Below are 18,941 nucleotides of genomic sequence, written 5' to 3' on the forward strand. Positions count from 1 at the left end.
GGAGCCTGCAGCCCCCCGGGGCGCGGGGCTCCCCGGCGTCTCCCCCGCTTCCCCTACCGCGCCCCGAAGCCCCCTGGCACCAAGTGCGCCTGGCCCCTTACCTCGGCGCAGCCCGTACCCCGCGCTCAGCCCATGGCGCACGCGGTTCGGGTTGTTGTGGGTTAGATGTTTTCTTTCTTTCTTTTTCTTTTTTTTTTTGGGGGGGGGGTGGATGGAGGCGGGGAGAAGGGCTTGGCATCGGCTCGCCTGGGCTCTGCCCCCTCCCCTCAGGTCTACAGTCTCGGAGGCGGGGACGGAGCGGCGCCGGCCGCACCCCCCGCTCGGCCGGCGCTGAGCTGCGGCCGGGGCTCCTTCGGAAATGAAACACCTAAAGGCGCTGGGGCGGGGGCGAGGACGGACTGGGGGCCCGGTGCTCGAAGATGGGGAGGAGGCAAGGGAGGAGCCTGCCTTAAAGGTATAGAGGCTGCTTTGGTGGGGTGTCCCCACCCCTGTCTTTTTTTCTTTCTTTCTCTTTCCCAGCCCCTCCCACCACCTCCCCGAGCACAGGTTCCCTCCAGCCTATGGCCCTGAGGTTCTCTCTGGGTCTCTAGCCTTTCCAACCTCCCCATTTCACCTCAACCTTTCACTACCAGGCAAAGGAAAATTTACTGTCTGTCCCACGCACTGGGGTTTACAGACAAGCCCCCAAACCACCTCCAAACACCTCGTTGTCTATTTATCCTTAAGTCAAAAACTAGTTTACTAACTTCAGTCTTAGAGATTAAAGGGGCTTTCTAATGGAGGTGTTTTTTTCCCCCAGGAATGAACTAGAATGCATTGAATATTTAAGACTTTTTTCCAGTAGCCCCTTGACCTCTAAGGAATTCAGAATAATGGCAGGTGAGCTCCCAGGGGGAATGATGAAGTGCATTTTAAAGGCCAAGAAGCCAGTTTGCCTTCTGCGTACCACCTGGGTCGCTTAGTTACTTATTGCATCTCAGTAACCTCCCTTAATGAACTCCAGACATTTGTTAAATACAGGTCGAACAGGATGGACCCTGTTTGATTTGAGCACTTAAAGTGACCCAACTTTGTAGCTCGTGCTGCACATTTGTATGCAATCGACATTAAAAAACAACATCAACAAGGACTCCCAAGGTAATTGTAGCTGATAAAAGACATAGAATATATCTATTTTTTCATATTCAGGGAAAATAGTGTTTGCACTGAGTATATAAAACTTTTCCATATGCTAGTTTTCCCACCATAAATAGTTTTGCTTCATTACTTCCACGAGTTTTGTAATATTACCACTACAGTTCTGTATATATGAAACAAAATGGTGACATCACTGGAAATTACATGTACTTAAGTAAGAGGTATGGGGGGTCGAGGAAGGCAGGGAAGAGGCAGGTCAAATTTGTGCCTATTAATCTTGACAGTATCCCTTTAACTTTATCACATTTCTCTAAAGACAATCTCTTATGCCCCCCCCCACGTTTTTTTTTTTTATTACTACAACATCTTTCTTTGGAGATCAAAAGCCTTAGATCAAAGCCAAGATCAAACTCCCTGCTTTAAATAGAAGCAACATTGCCATGAAGTAGTTTACACAAAGAACTTCTTAATGGAGACATCACAGTAGAAAATCTTATTTCATCCCTTTAGTTCATATTCACAACAGGACTACTTAAAAGTACATTCGTGATGCATTTCTATCATGAAAATATACAACAGGCCTGCCCAGAGGGGTAGCATTTTACTTAGTGTTTCTGTTTCCAGGAAGAAAAAAAAAATCCTAAATGCTTCTAGAATGATATAAAGTACTTTTTAAACCACTTCACATGACTTTAATTGTGCACTGCTAGGAATAGTATTATTTCAATTCTATTGCTAGTAATGGGGAAAGGAACAAGCATATATTAAGTGTCTACTATATACCAGACATTGTGCTAAGTGCTTTTACAAATATTATCTCATTTCATCCTCATAACAACCCTATAAAGTAGGTGCTCATTACCATCTCCTTTTTAAAACTGAGGAAACCCAGGGAAAGGTAAGTGGCTTGTCCAGAGGCATATAGCTAGTGTGTGACACTCATCTGAGACTGGGATCTGAACTCAGTCCTGACTCCAGGCCTGGCTTAGCCCAGGGCACTAAAAATTTTAAAAGATATCAGCTTTATTAATGGTTAACTTTGAGTCATAGATTTAGAGCTGGAAGTGACCTTAAGAAAGTGAAACCTAAAAAAATTAGGTGACTTGCCCAGTGTCCTGAAAGCTACATCCTACCTTTGACCACAAATCCAATACTCTTTAGATCACCAATGATTAAGTGCTTAGTATGATCTAGTCATAGTATTTAGAGATCCCTCCCCCCCCCAAAAAAAGAAAGAGGCAAAAATTGCATTTCTGTCCTCAAAGAACTGCCTTGCTGAAACATTTATATTATTTTGTCCACTGGGAGGGAAGAGTTAAAAATAATTAGTTTGCAAAAATATAAGCATTCCCAATACATACACTTGGGCCAGTAAAACATTACAATGAGGAACATATTTGTATAACTGGAAAGCTACTTAATTTTAAATGGAAAAAGAACTCTTAAGCACTTAGGCTTCTAAGACTGCTAATGACAGTTCAGGATCAATAGAAATCTATTATTGGCAGACATTTTCCTTTACCCACTACACTTCAGCTTGACCTAGGAATTCCAAAGTTGAATGATTCAATATTGATACACTAAGATGCTTCCCTACTAACACACACCCATTTTCCACTTAAATGTCCTGTTCTTCTGACCCATCAACATTTTTTAAACAGAAAGAATAAAAGCAAAAAGCACAGCAGCCAAAGTAATTACTGCAAATTAATCTTTCAATTGGTTCTAAAAATAATTGGAGGATGTAGCTAGTTACTTCTTGCTGAGCTTTTCCTTGTCAGGTATTTGTTCCAAATCTAGTTTCAGTCTCAAAATATAGCACTCAGATTCATATAGACAAGCTTCAGTGTTTATCAAAGAGTAACGGTGAGGTTACTGGAGGTTTTGAAAACTGGAATTTGAGATCTGGGCTCTTTATTCTCTATTGTTACTTTGTACACCTGTATCTGTAAAAAGTTTTTGAGTACTCATTCCCCCAATATTTGCATATTTATTTATAAACCAAATACATATATTTTTGTCTTAATATATTATGTACATGAGAAAACATATGTAAAATGGAAAATTCAGGATGAACTAAAGATAAAATAAACAATAATTTTAAATTATTAATACAAAAACCTTTTGCTCTCAAATATTAATAATTAATAAGGACTGTGTAATTAACAAATAACAATAATAGTTAATATTGTTCATGTTTGAGTGGGAGAGATAATTGAATATACTTCATTGTTTTTGAAAAATCACTATGAATATCCTAAGGGGCAGAAAAGACAAATAATTGCTAGTAATTAAAATGGGGATAACAATACCTACTTTAGAGGGCTGTTGTGCCAAATGAAAAAATATTCACTATATCAGATTACCTGCTGTCTTGGGGAGGGGGGGAGGGAGGAGGAAAAATTTGAAATAGGAAATCTTATAAAAACAAATGTTGAAAACTATCTCTACATGTAACTGGAAAATAATAAAATACTTTTATTTAAAAATAAATAAATACCTATAGACCATGGGATGGGGAGAGAATGTAATTGGGAAATGTTTAACAAAATAAAAATATAACATCAAAAAAGAAAACATTCATAAAGTATTTTGTAAAACTTAAAGTACTATACACATATTATTGTTTTTAATTTAATTTTTTCTTACATTTTAAGTTCCAAGCTGTCTCCCTCCCTTTCAACCCTGCATTAGAGGCCACTATTTGACAGATACAAATTTCTCTCTCACCATAATATGCATATTTCTATTTATCAATTCTTTCCCTGGAGGTAGATAGCATTTTCCTTCATAGATCCTTTGATTCGTAGGTCCAATTGATTTGAATACTAATAATATTCAGAATAGCTTAGTCTGTCAGTTCTTCAAACATCGTTGTTGCTATATCCAACATTCTCTTGGTTCTGCTTATTTCACTCTTGTTTATTTCATGTACCTCTTTCCAAATTTTTCTAAAATCAACCTGCTCATTATTTCTTACAACACAGTAGTATTCCATCATAAGCATAAACTACAACTTGTTTAACCATTCCCCAATTGATGGCCATCCCCTCAATTTCCAGTTCTTTGCCACTGCAAAGGGAGCTGCTATAAATATTTTAGAACATATAAGTTCTTTTCCTTTTTCCCTGATCACCTTGGGAAACAGACCTAACAGTGGTACTCCTGGGTCAAAGGATATACACAGTTTTATAACTCTTTGACCATAATTCCTGATTGCTCCAAAACAGGATCAGTTCATAGTTCCACCAACAAATTAATTATTAATTACTTAATCAAAATTAATGTCCCAATTTTTCCACATCCCCTCCAATATTTGTCATTTTACCCTTCTATCATTTAGTCAATTTTATAGGTATGAGATGATCTCAAAGTTGTTTTAATTTGCATTTCTCTAATCAATAAGGATTTAGCATTTTTATATCACTATATATAATTTTGATTTCTTCATCAAAAAATTTCCTGTTCATATCCTTTTGTCATTTATCAAATGGGGAATGACTCATATTCTTATAAATTTGACAAAGTTCTTTATATATATGCAACATGAGACCCTGATCTGAAGAATTGTCTATAAAAGTTGTTTTTTGCTTTCCTTCTAATCTTGGCTACATTGATTTTTATTTTTACAAACCTTGTTAATTTAATGAAATCAAAATACATTTTAGTTATTATATAATGAGCTAACCAAACAGGCAAATTTTTTTTGTTGAAAGGTACACAATACAAATTTTTTGACTTATGTAATAGTTTTCATTAAAAGATATACAAGGAGGGGCAGGTAGGTGGCGCAGTGGATAGAGCACTGCCCTGGATTCAGGAGGACCTGAGTTTAAATCCAGCCTCAGACACTTGACACTTACTAGCTATGTGACCCTGGGCAAAGTTAGTTAACCCCAATTGCCTCACCCAAAAAAAAAAAAAAAAGATATACAATACAACAATTAAATAATAGGTTGGTTATAAGTCAGTGAACATAGCAGCTTTTCAGCAGGAGTCACGTTTCTCTCTGTGTAGATATTCAACCATGCACAATATGAAAACGAGCACAAATGAATTGTCTCTGATTCTAGCTCAGCAGATGATTTAACAGAAATCAATTCCTCATATTTTATGGGCAGTATCATACCTTAATTTCTTATTCATGTTTGGATCATTTAGCCATGTTTTTGTATGTTGTAAGAACAGCAATAAGGGAAGTTTGGACCACACAGTTCAGGAAGGAGTATAAGGTATAATATGGCTAAAAGGCTTTAAGTGCCAAGTGAAGGACTTTAGATTTGATCCTGGAGCCAACAGAAAACCATTGGAGTTTATTTTTTCATAGGAGGGTGACATGATCAGAACTGTACTTTGGTAGATTAGTGGAAGATGAACTTCAGTGGAAAGAGAATGGAGGCAAAGAGATCAGTTAGCAGGTCATTGCAATAGTCCAAGCAAGTGGTAATTTTGGCTTGAGTGAGTAGGAAGTGTAAGTAGGAAGAAGACCACAGAGATGAGGAGTGTTGTAGAGATAGAAATGACAAGCAACTGTTTATCTTGGGTATGTACAAGTAAAGAGACAAGGATGGGGGGTGGCTAGGTGGCGCAGTGGATAAAGCACCGGCCCTGGATTCAGGAGTACCTGGGTTCAAATCTGACCTCAGACACTTGACACTTACTAGCTGTGTGACCCTGGGCAAGTCACTTAACCCCCATTGCCCCGCCAAAAAAAAAAAAAAAAAAAAAAAGAGACAAGGATGACACTAAGGTTGTGAATTTGGATTATGGGAAGTTCTGTGATACCCTCAACAGAAAAAAGGAAGTTCAAAATTGGGATGAGTTTGAGTTATGAGATTTGCAATGGAGAAGGCAACCCTGCCAAGTATTCTCATCTTGTACAACTTTCTCTATCCCACCCAAAACAACCCCCCCCAAGTCAGGGGTTGGGGGAGGGGGGCTTTTACTGATCACTGTTCCTGTGCACAGACCCTGTGGTGGGGCACCTAGCTAGGAGGTGAGCCATAGCTCACCAAGCAATAGAGTATCTAAGACAGGATGTGAATACTGCTGCCCTCCAAATGGGGTGGGGGGGTGGCCATGGAATCAACAAATAAAACTAAAGGGTCCTAATTTTCCATCCATTAAATACTAGTTTTATGAATGAGGAATTTATATAATTTTTTAAGAGTTCACCATACGGACTAGAAATAAAGTACATGGGATCACTATTACCTTCACCTCACTTCAAATAATGACCAATAAAGTAAGGGAAAGTAACAATACATAAGGCTGCAATAATTTATCCTTTGTCTCATGAAATTATATAGTTGGCCACCAAAATATCAATGATGCATTCCCTAGTGCTCCATCAGTGAAGGGACTAAATTTTCATAATTATACCAATACTACATTTAACTTTCAAACTTTTTTCTAGCCACTGTTTCACTAAAAAAAAATGCATCAGCCCTCTATACCTCTTTAATTCTTTAAACTAGAATAATTTTGCATCCCAGGTAAGATAATTAGCTATTTTCTACACATCACATTTCTATTAAGTGAATGCATTCTTAAACAGTAACTGTCATAAGTGTCTAGAAACTAAACATTACATTGAGATAGTATTAAAAGTTAAGATGGGGGCAGCTAGGTGGCACAGTGGATAAAGCACCAGCCCTGGATTCAGGAGTACCTGAGTTCAAATCCAGCCTCAGACACTTGGCACTAGCTGTGTGACCCTGGGCAAGTCACTTAATCCCCATTGCCCCGCAAAAAACAAAGTTAAGACATTAGTATTATTAATAGGGTATGATATATAAAGGCTGGATTTTCCCCACTAAGCTTAGCTTACTTAAGCTTAGCACTAGACAAGCATCTGGTTTACTGTGTCCATTGTCTAAAAATTATTTCTTGTGTCTTAACTTAAATTCTTCCTGAAACTATTTCAATCCATTTACTCTAGTACTGACTTCACTGGAGATGGGATGTTGAAAAAGCAGAGGAAGAAAGATTAATTAGAATGACTTATTTTAAGGTAGGGAAATTCAACTGTTTTCAAGCAGAATGAAGTCACTTTAAAGATCAAATCATGTTATATTTTTTTTTACATTACTGTTTTGAAATGCTTTATTCTGGTAGAGATATTTATGAAGAAACTGACTCCAAGGAATTCTCTTACTAAAGCAGTCCCTATATAGTCAAGGCAGTTTGTAAAACACCACCACCACCACCACCACCAAAAAAAAAAAAAAAAAAACCAACACAAAAAAACCCCCAAACCACCCCTCTTGGTTGCTAGGAGCAACTGTAAATGCTAAGAGAAGAGCAATGAATTGAAATTATAAGCAGCACTTTGTAGAATAGCTAGCAGCCAGAGACTGCAGCTGAGGGAAGGGAGGTGGGAGGAGAGATGTTCCCTCTTTTAAAATAGAGCATAAAATTATTCTTTTCTGATTGGGAAAAAAAAGTCATTCACATTTCAATCTGTTGGCAGAGGGAAGTTATGGTCTCTTTTTTTTCCTACTTCTAAAACACGGATGGAAGCGAATTCATGGAAGTCAAAGGAAATGGCAGAAATTTCTATATGGTAAAAATTCCAGAAGGGCAGGATAAGGTCATTCCTTTAATTAACTTGAACAGCCTAAGCAGGTAAAAAGATCTTCTGTGGCCAAGAAAGAGAGGCTGACAGCTGTGAGAGGCTCAAAGGATGCTTTTATTCCAAGCTGGCCTGGGGTCCCAGAAGCACTTATCATCCCCAGGAGGGATCTGATTCCAAGATGACAATATTATACTTATATAGGGCTTTGCAGTTTACAAAGCATTTTTCTCACAATAATGTGAGTTAGGTAGGATATGTATATATTTATATTCCCATTTTAGATATTTGGAGACTGAGGCATAGGAAGTTAAAATGACTTTGAAAAAAATCACACAGATTAATAAATAATCTGAGACTTGAACTCAGGTCCTTTGATTCCAAGGTTGGTACTTTTGTGCATTGCTAAATATTGCCTCTGATATAGGTGAATTTGAAGAAAATTTTCTAATCAGGATTGAAGATAAGACTAGAGTTGGAATATTATTATTATAAGGCCATTTATAATTAATAGTTAAGGATTGGGGAGAAAGGTATCAAATTCTATTCAGTTGTTCATTTCTTTAAATACTATATTCTCTTGTCATTCTGAAAATGGTACTCCTTTAAAATGTTGTATTATGGTGTTTTAATAAAGGAATCTATTCCTGACTCTTCCCCTTAGATCCCCAAAAGGACAGAAGCATGGAAAAATCAGGTCTAATTCTCTTCATTAAAGGTGTCAGATTGAAGTATGGTGGTTCTGATCATATGATCAAGACCCCTACCACCACCGTGTGGCAGTCTACCTTAACTGTATATACAGTCAGTATCTTGTATGAGAAAATTACCGAAATTAAATCTGAAAACATACAAATGTAAAATGATGATAGCAAACATCACAAATGATTATTTTAATAAAAGCTTTAATTGGATATTTCATTTTCTTTGAGCGCAAACTAAAGGATATGGGCTTGAACTACTATGAAAGGTAACTACTACAAAAGTTTAGGCTACTAGAATATGGACTTCTAAATTAGATCTCAGAATAATAGAACACAAAGGCATTTGTAGAAATTTGAAGTAATTTTGAAACAAATGAAGAGAATAGTAGAACCACATTTCATATAATGTTAAAACTGGGAATGATCACCGAGATTGTCTAATCCAGGCCTCTACTCACTCATGTAACTCATATTCATATTCATTCTCTCTCTCTGTCACACACACACACACACACACACACACACACACACACTCATACTCACATACACACCTCAGTTTAAATAATTTGTCCCCCAAATCTAACTATATTAAGTAATTTTGATATAAAATCCTGGCTCTGCCCAGGTCGATATGATTTTCAACAAGTCACTTAAACTCCTCATTTAAAAACTGAAAAACAAGAGAGGTGAACTTGATGACTTCAAAGGTCTCTTACCATTCTTAGTCCTGTGGTCTTATAGCTAACTCAACATGAAATGGATACTAATTCTCTATCTCCAACTTCAGGACTTCTATACTACCTATGGAAACAAACAGGAATTATTATACTAAGAAGATGCAAGTTGGAATCATATAATTTGGTTCAAGGGAAGCTAGGTGGAACAGTGAATAGAGCATGGCCTGGAGTCAGGAAGACCCAAGTTCAAATTTAGCCTCAGAAAAATCCTAGCTGTATGACCCTGTACAAGTCACTTAACATTGTTTGCCTCAGATTCCTCATCTGTAAAACAAGCTGGAGAAGGAAAGAGCAAACCATAACAGTATTTTTGCCAAGAAAACACCCCAAAAGGGGTCACAAAGAGTTTGACATGACTGAAAACAACTAAACAGCAATTTTGTTCAAAAAGGATCTTAATGGGGCAGCTAGATGGCGCAGTGGATAGAGCACCGGCCCTGGAGTCAGGAGTACCTGAGTTCAAATCCGGCCTCAGACACCTAATACTTAACTAGCTGTGTGATCCTGGGCAAGTCACTTAACCCCAATTGCCTCACTTTAAAAAAAAAAAAAAGGGATCTTAGTACTTCAATGAAAGACAGATCCACAGCAAATCAGGGGACATTTCTAACCTTTTGAAGTCATTATCATGTTGAGATACTGACATATTCTCTGACAACATGCCCCTTATCAATAATGTTTCTGCCAAAGACAGATTACTAGTGTGATGGAAGTGGCTATTTAAATGACCTCTATGTCATTTTTAATATTTATAAAATGGGGAAAATATTTTGATACTATCACTAAGCAGAATTTAAAGTATAAAATAGTGGAATCTCCACCCCTGGAAATCTTTAAAAATAGAGACTGTACTCTGTAGGTAATTTATCCTTAGATGGTTAAAGTTAAATCCTTTCAGAAGAGGCTTAGAAATAGACAATATCTTAAAGGTCCTTTTATGGCCAGCATATAAAACCCCAATTATATAGGTTTACGTGCCCATGTGTACGTACACACATGTGCTTCTAGTATGCTAACACAGCAATTGTTATTGTTAGGTTATTATTATTAGACTGTTGCCTAATAATGTCACAGGATAAGATTTAAAGTGGGAAGGGACCACCAGAGTCATCTGGTCCATTCATTTAATTATACAAATGAAGGAAATGCAATCTAGAGAAGGAAAGTGACATCCCCAAGACAGCAAGTCCAGACCTAGCACTCCTCACTAGAAAAACAGTGACTTATCCAAGATGATATAGCCAAGTGTATGGGCAAGGAATTCAAGTGAGGTCTTCTGACTCCAGTATGCTTTCTACCAGGATAGGATGTTTCTCAAAAGTCAGTTCTAATGTAGGCAAGATATAGTTCTAGGCACTAACCAAATGGAAATAAGTCCTTGCTTTTATCAAATTCAATTTTAATACATACATAATGTTCTGTTCTTAATTACCACTGGTTTTGCCCACTCTCCCTTCCTCTCTGTCTTCCCTCCTCTTCCCTCCCTCTTTCTATCTTTGTATGTCTATATATAGATGTATATAGACATATCTATCTACCTCCCTCCCTATCTATCAATATAATTTCAACATAATAAGTTGTCTTTTCCAGTTGTCTGTTTATGGGTGGTACTAAGCTAGCAACCCACCCACAAAAGCATGCATTTAGAAGGTGATTGACTAGAGTTAAGAAGGAAATTTTTATTCAAATGCAGTTAACTGATACAAGCAGGAATCAGACATGGAGCTTTGTATCATAAATACCATTTTCTTGCCCATTCTGCTAACCAGCCCAGACAGCACACATAGAAAGATGTTCTCTAGATGGATAGAGAGCCAGGACTAGAGAGTCAGGAAGACTCATCTTCTTAAGTTCAAATCTGGCTTCAGACTCTTACTAGCTGTGTGACCCTGGGCAAGTCACTTAACCCTATTTGCCTCAATTTCCTCATCTATAAAATGAGTTAGAGAAAGAAATGGCAAACTGCTCCAGTATCTTTGCCAAGAAAATCCCAAATGGGGTCACAAAGGGTCAGATGTGACAGAGTGAATAACAACATTTAGCAAAATATGTTACATTAGGTATTAATGTTAATGATTTTACCTACATATATGTGTGTATATACACATACATACATATTCATATTAACATTAAATTAGTTTTTTTAAAAAACATTCCTCTCCAGCTATAGTTAAGAACCTTTCCCATATTTCCAAGAAAAACGTGTGTGTGTTCTTAAAGGAGGTAGGGTATGGGAGAAAGTGAACATATGTATGTAATTTCATGGGCCTTTTAAAGACCTGGCACCTTTGTTCCTAAAAACTTTGAAACTTTGGGCTGGGATGCTATTTAATTTCCCAAATGTCCCTATTACAGTCACTCTTCTGCAATGCAAAAGGAATGGGCCCTTGTGTCCTGAAACAACACTTGGTTGTTTTGTTTGTTTAAAATGGAAGCAAAAAAAAAATCAGAAAGGGCCTGAAATAAACCATAGTAGACAACGTTTCACAAATTCTAAGATTTAACATATATAAGTATATATGTATGTACATATACACACACATACATATGTGTTTTCCTGAAAGTTTATTCATAAAACATTTAACTCTGTATATACAGTTGGCCAAAGAAAACAATGGGTAGGGCAAGAATTAATTGGCCGAAAATCTCTTTCCTTTTTGCAGGGTGTTTTCTCAAGCAGTGGATTAAATCAGTGTTTAATGCTATGCAAGCCCAGCTGTGTCCATATTAGGAGAGTCTGATCTCACATCTCTCTGCAGAAAAAAGGACCAGGATGTCCTCCCTCTCTTAGCTATGTTTCCACCCCCAACATATGTAGGTGGGAGAGTGGGAGCTTGGGAATGTGAACTTGATCCAGCATTGATCAGCCAAGCAGCAAACTCATTGTTCTTTAGATACCAAACATTAACTCCTTTCTACTAGGGATAAACCCAGTTATTTTGTATATAACATAACTTTTGTACTCAGCAGTACCATTAAGAAGGAAAAGAACCAAAAGGCTCTATTTGACTTGTTGTAAACAACACAATCTGGTGTGCCAATATCAGAGACACTTAAAACCAGTTTATACTTTTGGATGAATTCTTTTTTCTTTTTGCAATTGCTAATTCCAATTCATAGGGCCAGTATAGTGACTCATCTTTTTTTTTTTTTTTTGTGAGCCAATTGGGGTTAAGTGGCTTGCCCAGGGTCACACAGCTAGTAAGTGTCAAGTATCTGAGATTTGAACTCAGGTCCTCCTGACTCCAGGGCCAGTGCACCACCTAGCTGCTCCAGCATTTCTTATTTGTACTGTATTTCTTACTTTTACTTACTTTTACTCTGGAGTCCAAGAACATTGAAAACCACAGTAATACTACATTGGCCACAGCTGTTAAAACCATTTAAAAGTATATTCTCACTGTTTACGCACAAACTTAGTAGGGATTGGAATTGTTTTAGCTAGTACTAGGTTAGGTCCTACGGACATAAGTAAACTTTAAAAGATCACCAAATAATCGAAGCTGTAACCTCATGCTAAAACACTTCGCCCATCAATGACACAAAATCCATGGTGTAGGACCAACCAGCGGCAGACAATGGGCACCTGCAGCTCTTCAAATAAACACATGGATGTGGGCACTCTCCCAACAATGACTGCATGGCAGAATAAAGCCAATTCTTTTGGCTAGTCGTTTTACAAAGAGGGACCCTTGGTTGCCAGCACCATCTCAAAATGTCATAATTCCTCTGTTACAGAAATACTAGAAACTGCAATTTGATATTTGCCCACACCATTCCTAATATGCCTCATTTCCAGTTGTCAGCAGCAGCAAGAATCAGACCCATAACACAAGGAAAATGTCTTTGAGAATTTTGTACATTTAAGGTTATATCCCATAAACTGAAGGAAATAAAAATAAATGAAGAAAAGTAATCTGATAGATTATTGTACAACCTGTGTACTCTTCCTTTGAGAAATTACAGCTTATTTGACCAGAATCAGATGTGTAAAATACAGGTAGCTACTTTTAATCATAAAACAAATGAAGATGAACAAGAATAGCAGTTTAAAGAAATTAATACCACTGAAAATACAGGAAAGTCTGAAATTATGAAGACAATTCCAAGATGGAGGATTTTTACTCATCAGTACAGGCTATTAAAAATAATTAAGTAATCATGATGCTGAGAGTACTTTGAGGTTTGCAAAGCAGTTTACATATGTTAACTCACTTGATCTTCACAACAACCCTTGAAATGAGTTTTTTATAGATGAAGTTCAGTGATTTGCCCAGATTTATACAGCTAGCAAGGGGGTCTGAAACAGTTTTCAAACTCAGGTCCTCATGACTCAAAGGCCTGTGTTCTATCTATAACACAACCTATCTGCCTAAAGTTATGTTTATAATTCTGAAAGAAAAAAAATTTAAAAGAAGAAAAAATACCACCCCCCCCCCCAAACCCAACAACTTCAAAACTTGAGCTGGTTTGCTGTTTAGTTTCCCAGATATTTGGGAAACTAGCATGGGGAAGACAGAGAAAACAGCTTTATATACATTGCGACTTCCCATCCTGGCAGAAATAAAATGGTGAGAGTAAAGGAGGCTCTCTACCACAGAATCCCAGGAGTACTTACAGTACTCAAACACTAGGCCCCAAACTTTTATATGCTTTTGTGGCAACTCTTCTTTACCTTTTCATTTCTGTAAATGTTACTGAAATTGAAGCTTAAATCAATTGTAAAACATTCAGGGACTAAATAGTATCACATTTTTAAAGACTGAGTTAATAATAGCAAATCTTTACTTAAAATAAATTGTTATATGTACTAGTATGTTTTGAAAATATTTTTAGCACATATACTTTGTAATACACATATAAATGCCTTGAAAATAGAATTTTAGAAAAGCATTTTATTATATCTGAATAAGTGTCCCAAAAGTCGTAGCACAATTTTGTTGTTGTTTTTTTTTTGGGTGAGGCAACTGGGGTTTAGTGACTTGCCCAGGGTCACACAGCTAGTAAGTGTCAGGCATCTGAGGCTGGATTTGAACTCAGGTCCTCCTGAATCCAGGACCAGTGCTCTATCCACTGCGCCACCTAGCTGCCCCCCCCAGCACAGTTTTAAGCTTTAGAAGCATAAAAGCTATAACCTACATATCATATTTTCTAAAATATTAGGAATTTCATAGTGTTTTGCTAAATTCTGTGTTAATCAATGGTCCAAATTTTACTGAGCCGAAATTTTCTGTGGGAATGTTTTAAAATTTTACTTTATGTTTTCTGTTTGCTTAAAGCCACAATGATCCTGTTACTTTAATTATAAAACAGACCTTTTAAAAAAATCCTTATTCCTTTGACTCTCCTTTAGCAAGTCTGATAAAGAATTTCCTAGAATTCACTTAGCTGTACTTGAAAGCTTCCACAATAATCTTTCTACAAAGTTAGCCAGGGAACTGAAAGAAAACGTATTTTCAATAATGCTAATAATTTACTATTAAGAGAAACCACTATGAATTTTTATTTCTCAAGCTGTGCTCTAGAACTCATAAGCTTTTTTGTCAAAGGTACAGCTTACTTATTCATTTATCTTAAGGAACTGCAAGCATTAAAAGTCTTTGAAAGATCTTTTTTTCCCCCCTCATCTCTTGCTTGTCTGACAAGTTAACATTGGGGAAATAATTGATTTTCATTGTGGGAAATGTTTATTCTTCAGTAATCAGCCAGCATAAATGCTTTCACAGATAAATCACTAATTAGGATTTCTCCAGACAATCTCCCAAGTTTCAACTCTTGGGTGCTCTACAGGGTGAGAAAAATGAATGTGTAATTGAGAAAACAAAACATGGTTTGAGATGGGCCATGCAATAAGCTTCTCAAAACTAATGATCACGTCAAAATCTGAGTGAAATTCGACAGGTAACACAGAAAAGAAAAGGAAGAAAATGTAAGCTGAAACAATCACCTTCCTCAAATTACAAAGTTCTATCCAAGACAGCCAGGAAATAGAACTGAAGTCTCTTTGCATTAGAAGGATGGGTTTTATATACCTGCTTTTGCGTATTGCCTCCTTCAGCCCATACAAAGTTTTACCTTTGCAGAGAAAATTCTTACAATAATACAGTATTGGGAGCAGTGAGAAGTGCTGTATGTGCTGTGCCTGAACCAAAGCACTGACACAGAAGGACTCAGTCCTTTGTCTTACACACATGCTCATGGCCAGACCTAGATAAATCATTGATAACCATCACACTCAGGTGTGTAACAAGAGCATTCTCCTTTTTGACACATTCAGATATGGTCAGTCGGCTTGTAACTAACCATATCCAGTAACAAGTGATATTCTAAGATCTGTCTGGGCTCCTTAAACACTCTCTAACTTTGTGGTAGCATAAGGGACATTGTATCAGCATAGACAACAAAGGCAAAAGTCAGGGACTCCAGAGACTTGTTTCTGAAAGCAAATAGAAGGGCTGTGCAAACCTCTCTCCAGGGTGTTAGAAGGTGCACAAAAATGCATTTGGCTTGACCAGTTGCCTTTGCTTGTTTGTTTTTGATGACCTAGTATGGTTACTTCTACAAACTAATAATCTAATTTAGCTTACAGTTCAAGCACAGTATGGCTATATCTTAACCAACTCAAATAAAATAATCAAAAATAAGCCCTTCCCCTTCTAGCCTTCAACACATTAAAAAAACAAAACAAAACAACCCCCCCTCCCAAATCTACATTATCCCATATATACTTCATGGACTTAAACTGATATTTCCTGTACAAAATAATCAGCATAAGAACTATGAATCAGTGGATATAATTTTGAAGTCAGAAAAGGGAAACTTTGTTATGGTATGTTTATTTCAATTCAACAAACATGTGAAAGCTTCTAATATGTGTAGCCTACCAAGTTAGGTGTTGCACATATAGAATGTAATATACAATGATAACTAATATAAAAATAATACATGATAAGTACATAATAGTGCTACCTGAAGTCTGAGGGAAGGGAAAGGTCACTACCAACTGTGTGTGCAGAAGAGATATACAGATTAGAAAGACTTCCTGGTGGAGGTGGCATTTGTGCTGAACTATAAAAAAAGAGGCAGGAATTCAAAAGGTAGGTTATTGTATGCAAGGGAGGGCATTCTAAGCATAGGGGAAAAGAATAAGCGGAGGTACAGAGAAAGAGGAACGTGTACAGAGGACAATTAGTAATCTTTGTGAATAGTACTGGAATGCCAGCTTACACTAACACCATCACACAGAAATCTAATTTACCTCCCAAAGAGTGTGAAAAAGGATTTAAGGGTCTTGGACCAGTATCATATCTAAAACTATCTATTCCTAGGTTTACCTCAAAACAATAATGCAAATATAACTGAGAACACATGTGAATGTCATGTGACAAAAAGGAAAGCTATTTCTTTGTAACCAAATAGCAAGAGAAACATTTTTTCCCATATATAGGGCCATGATTTCATCAATTTGTACACTCCTTCCCCACCCAGTGCTGACTGCAATCTGTCTATGCCTTTTAAACCTATGAGATTTTTGTCCATATTCATCCTTAAATTTTCCATTGAGTAATGAGGCTTCCTCCTACATCTCATGAATACAAGGGTAATATCTGATATCCAGTAGTCTCAATACATGACTAGCCCACATCCTTTTCTGGTAATAAAAGCCCTCAGCTGTCTATTATGAATTTTTTGGCATAAAAAGCATCATTAATAATACACTGTAACTGGTTTACTTACACTTACCATTACACTTTGGTCACTTTGTTAGGTGATGTGGCTCATAATCTCCTTTCATCCTATTCTGTAATATTTTGCAAATAAACTTATATATTAAACTGGTTTTGCCCCTGGCTGGTATTTCTCTCTGTTTAGGACATTAAGTGTTTACTGGTTATAGTGTATGTTAAGTTCTTTGGCATCCTCATTGTGATGACTATTTCACATAAATTAAACTTCCCTATGTGGCTGGTGAGTCAGCCTTTGAGTGAGGAAGACTTGGGCTCAAGTCCTTCCTCTAACACCTACCAGGCTGTGTGACCCTAGGCAACTCCCTTAACTTATCACTAACAAGTCACTAACAAAATACTCTAGATAATTTATAAATTGCAGTGAAAGTGCCAACCTTCATTGGTAGAGAAGATTTCCTTGTTTAGGAGTTCTTTATATTAATGAAATGACAGGTCCATTTCCTAATCCCAAACTTTCCTAAGAAAGAATGATGATCAGAATCAATGTCTTTACTTTCCCTATTTCCATTTTTTTTCTAAGTCAGTAAGCTTGCTTAAATAAGTTGGACTGGGACTGTTACAACTGAACATACTGTCTTTTCATTGTTATCCTTTCTTCTAATTTAGCGTTTCTTGGCCTCTGTGTAAACCAGTTGATAATCTGACTGTACACAACTAGCTGATTCTGAAATGATTCTCATGTCAGTAAACAGTTATTTCTTGTCTGTAATGATAAACTCAGTTGCATTTTTGGTGGTGGTGTTTAGGACTTGTAGGCCCATTACCTTAAAAAAAAAGACTATATATATCTCCATGATAGATATGCATGAGGTTCCTGAATAATCTCCAAGATACTGGATTCTTTTACTTTTAATTCCAAAACATATATGGGGGGCAGCTAGATGGCGCAGTGGATAAAGCACCGGCCCTGGATTCAGGAGGACCTGAGTTCAAATTCAGCCTCAGACACTTGACACTTACTAGCTGTGTGACCGTGGGCAAGTCACTTAACCCCCATTGCCCTGAAAAACAAAAAAACAAACAAAAAACCCCAAACAAAATATATATGGAATCCATATTTATTAAGCCTCCAATAAGTGTAAGGCACTATGGTAAATTGCGGGGTGGGTGGAGTGAGCAGGAAGATACAAAGACAAAAACAAAATAGTATTTTCCCCCAAAGATTCTTCTTTTATTCAAATGACAAGGAATCTGAAAGGCTATTATGAGGAGGGACTGCAAGGGGGGGGGTGTTGGGTGAGCACATTGAGATGCAGAAGGCAGCCTTTAGAGTCCTGGGAATTACTCATATGTACACCATTATGTTCAGAATGTAGAATGCATGAATGGAACTAATATGAAATAAGGCTAGGAAATAGATCAGAGCCACATTTTAGAAAGTTTAAAGTGTTGGGATAAGGAAAACATAGGCAATAGGGAGCTGGCTTTTTAAATCAGGGAATGCTATAGTTAGACTTCTACTGAAGGAAGATAGATGATTTTGGTTGCTGTGTGAAGGATGAATTGTAGAAAGGAGTGACTAAAGTTAGGAAGATCTTTTAGATACCTAGGTGGCCCAGAATGCCAGGCCTGGAGTCAGGAACACCAGAGTTCAAATTCAGCCTCAGATATTTAGTAGCTATGTAACCCTGGGCAAGTCACTTAACCTGTTTCCCTCAGTTTTCTCAATTGTAAAAAAGGGATAATAATAGCATCTACTTTGCAGGGTTGCTGTGGGGATTAAATGAGGTAATATTTGTAAGCACGTAGCACAGTGCCTGGAACATAGTAGGCACATAAATAAATACTTATTCCCTTTCCTTCCTTGGTGATAGTTCTGTCAGTGTGAATGGAGAGGAAATGATGGTTGTGAGAGATGTTATGGAGGGAGGCAGGATTGACTCATCATCTGATTTCATGCTGTTAGGTTAGGGAAAGGCAAAGATGAATCAGTTATGAACTAGGGTGACTGGGAGAATGGTGATGCCCCTCCCAAATGGGGAAGTTTAGAGAGGAACAGACTTAGGGGTGGAAATGATGATGTCTATTTTATTTGGAAGAT

At 37.2% G+C, this 18,941-nt stretch overlaps 1 protein-coding gene across 2 annotated transcripts in view; it reads right to left on the minus strand.

The window, feature by feature from the left end:
• The window catches only part of LOC122736585 (aminopeptidase O (putative)), a 495,791-nt gene that overhangs the window by 116,711 nt on the left and 360,139 nt on the right, over window positions 1-18,941 (minus strand). The window lies entirely within an intron of this gene.

The sequence above is a fragment of the Dromiciops gliroides genome, chromosome 1, assembly GCF_019393635.1.
Source record: "Dromiciops gliroides isolate mDroGli1 chromosome 1, mDroGli1.pri, whole genome shotgun sequence".
In the NCBI taxonomy this organism is placed as follows: Eukaryota; Metazoa; Chordata; class Mammalia; order Microbiotheria; family Microbiotheriidae; genus Dromiciops; species Dromiciops gliroides.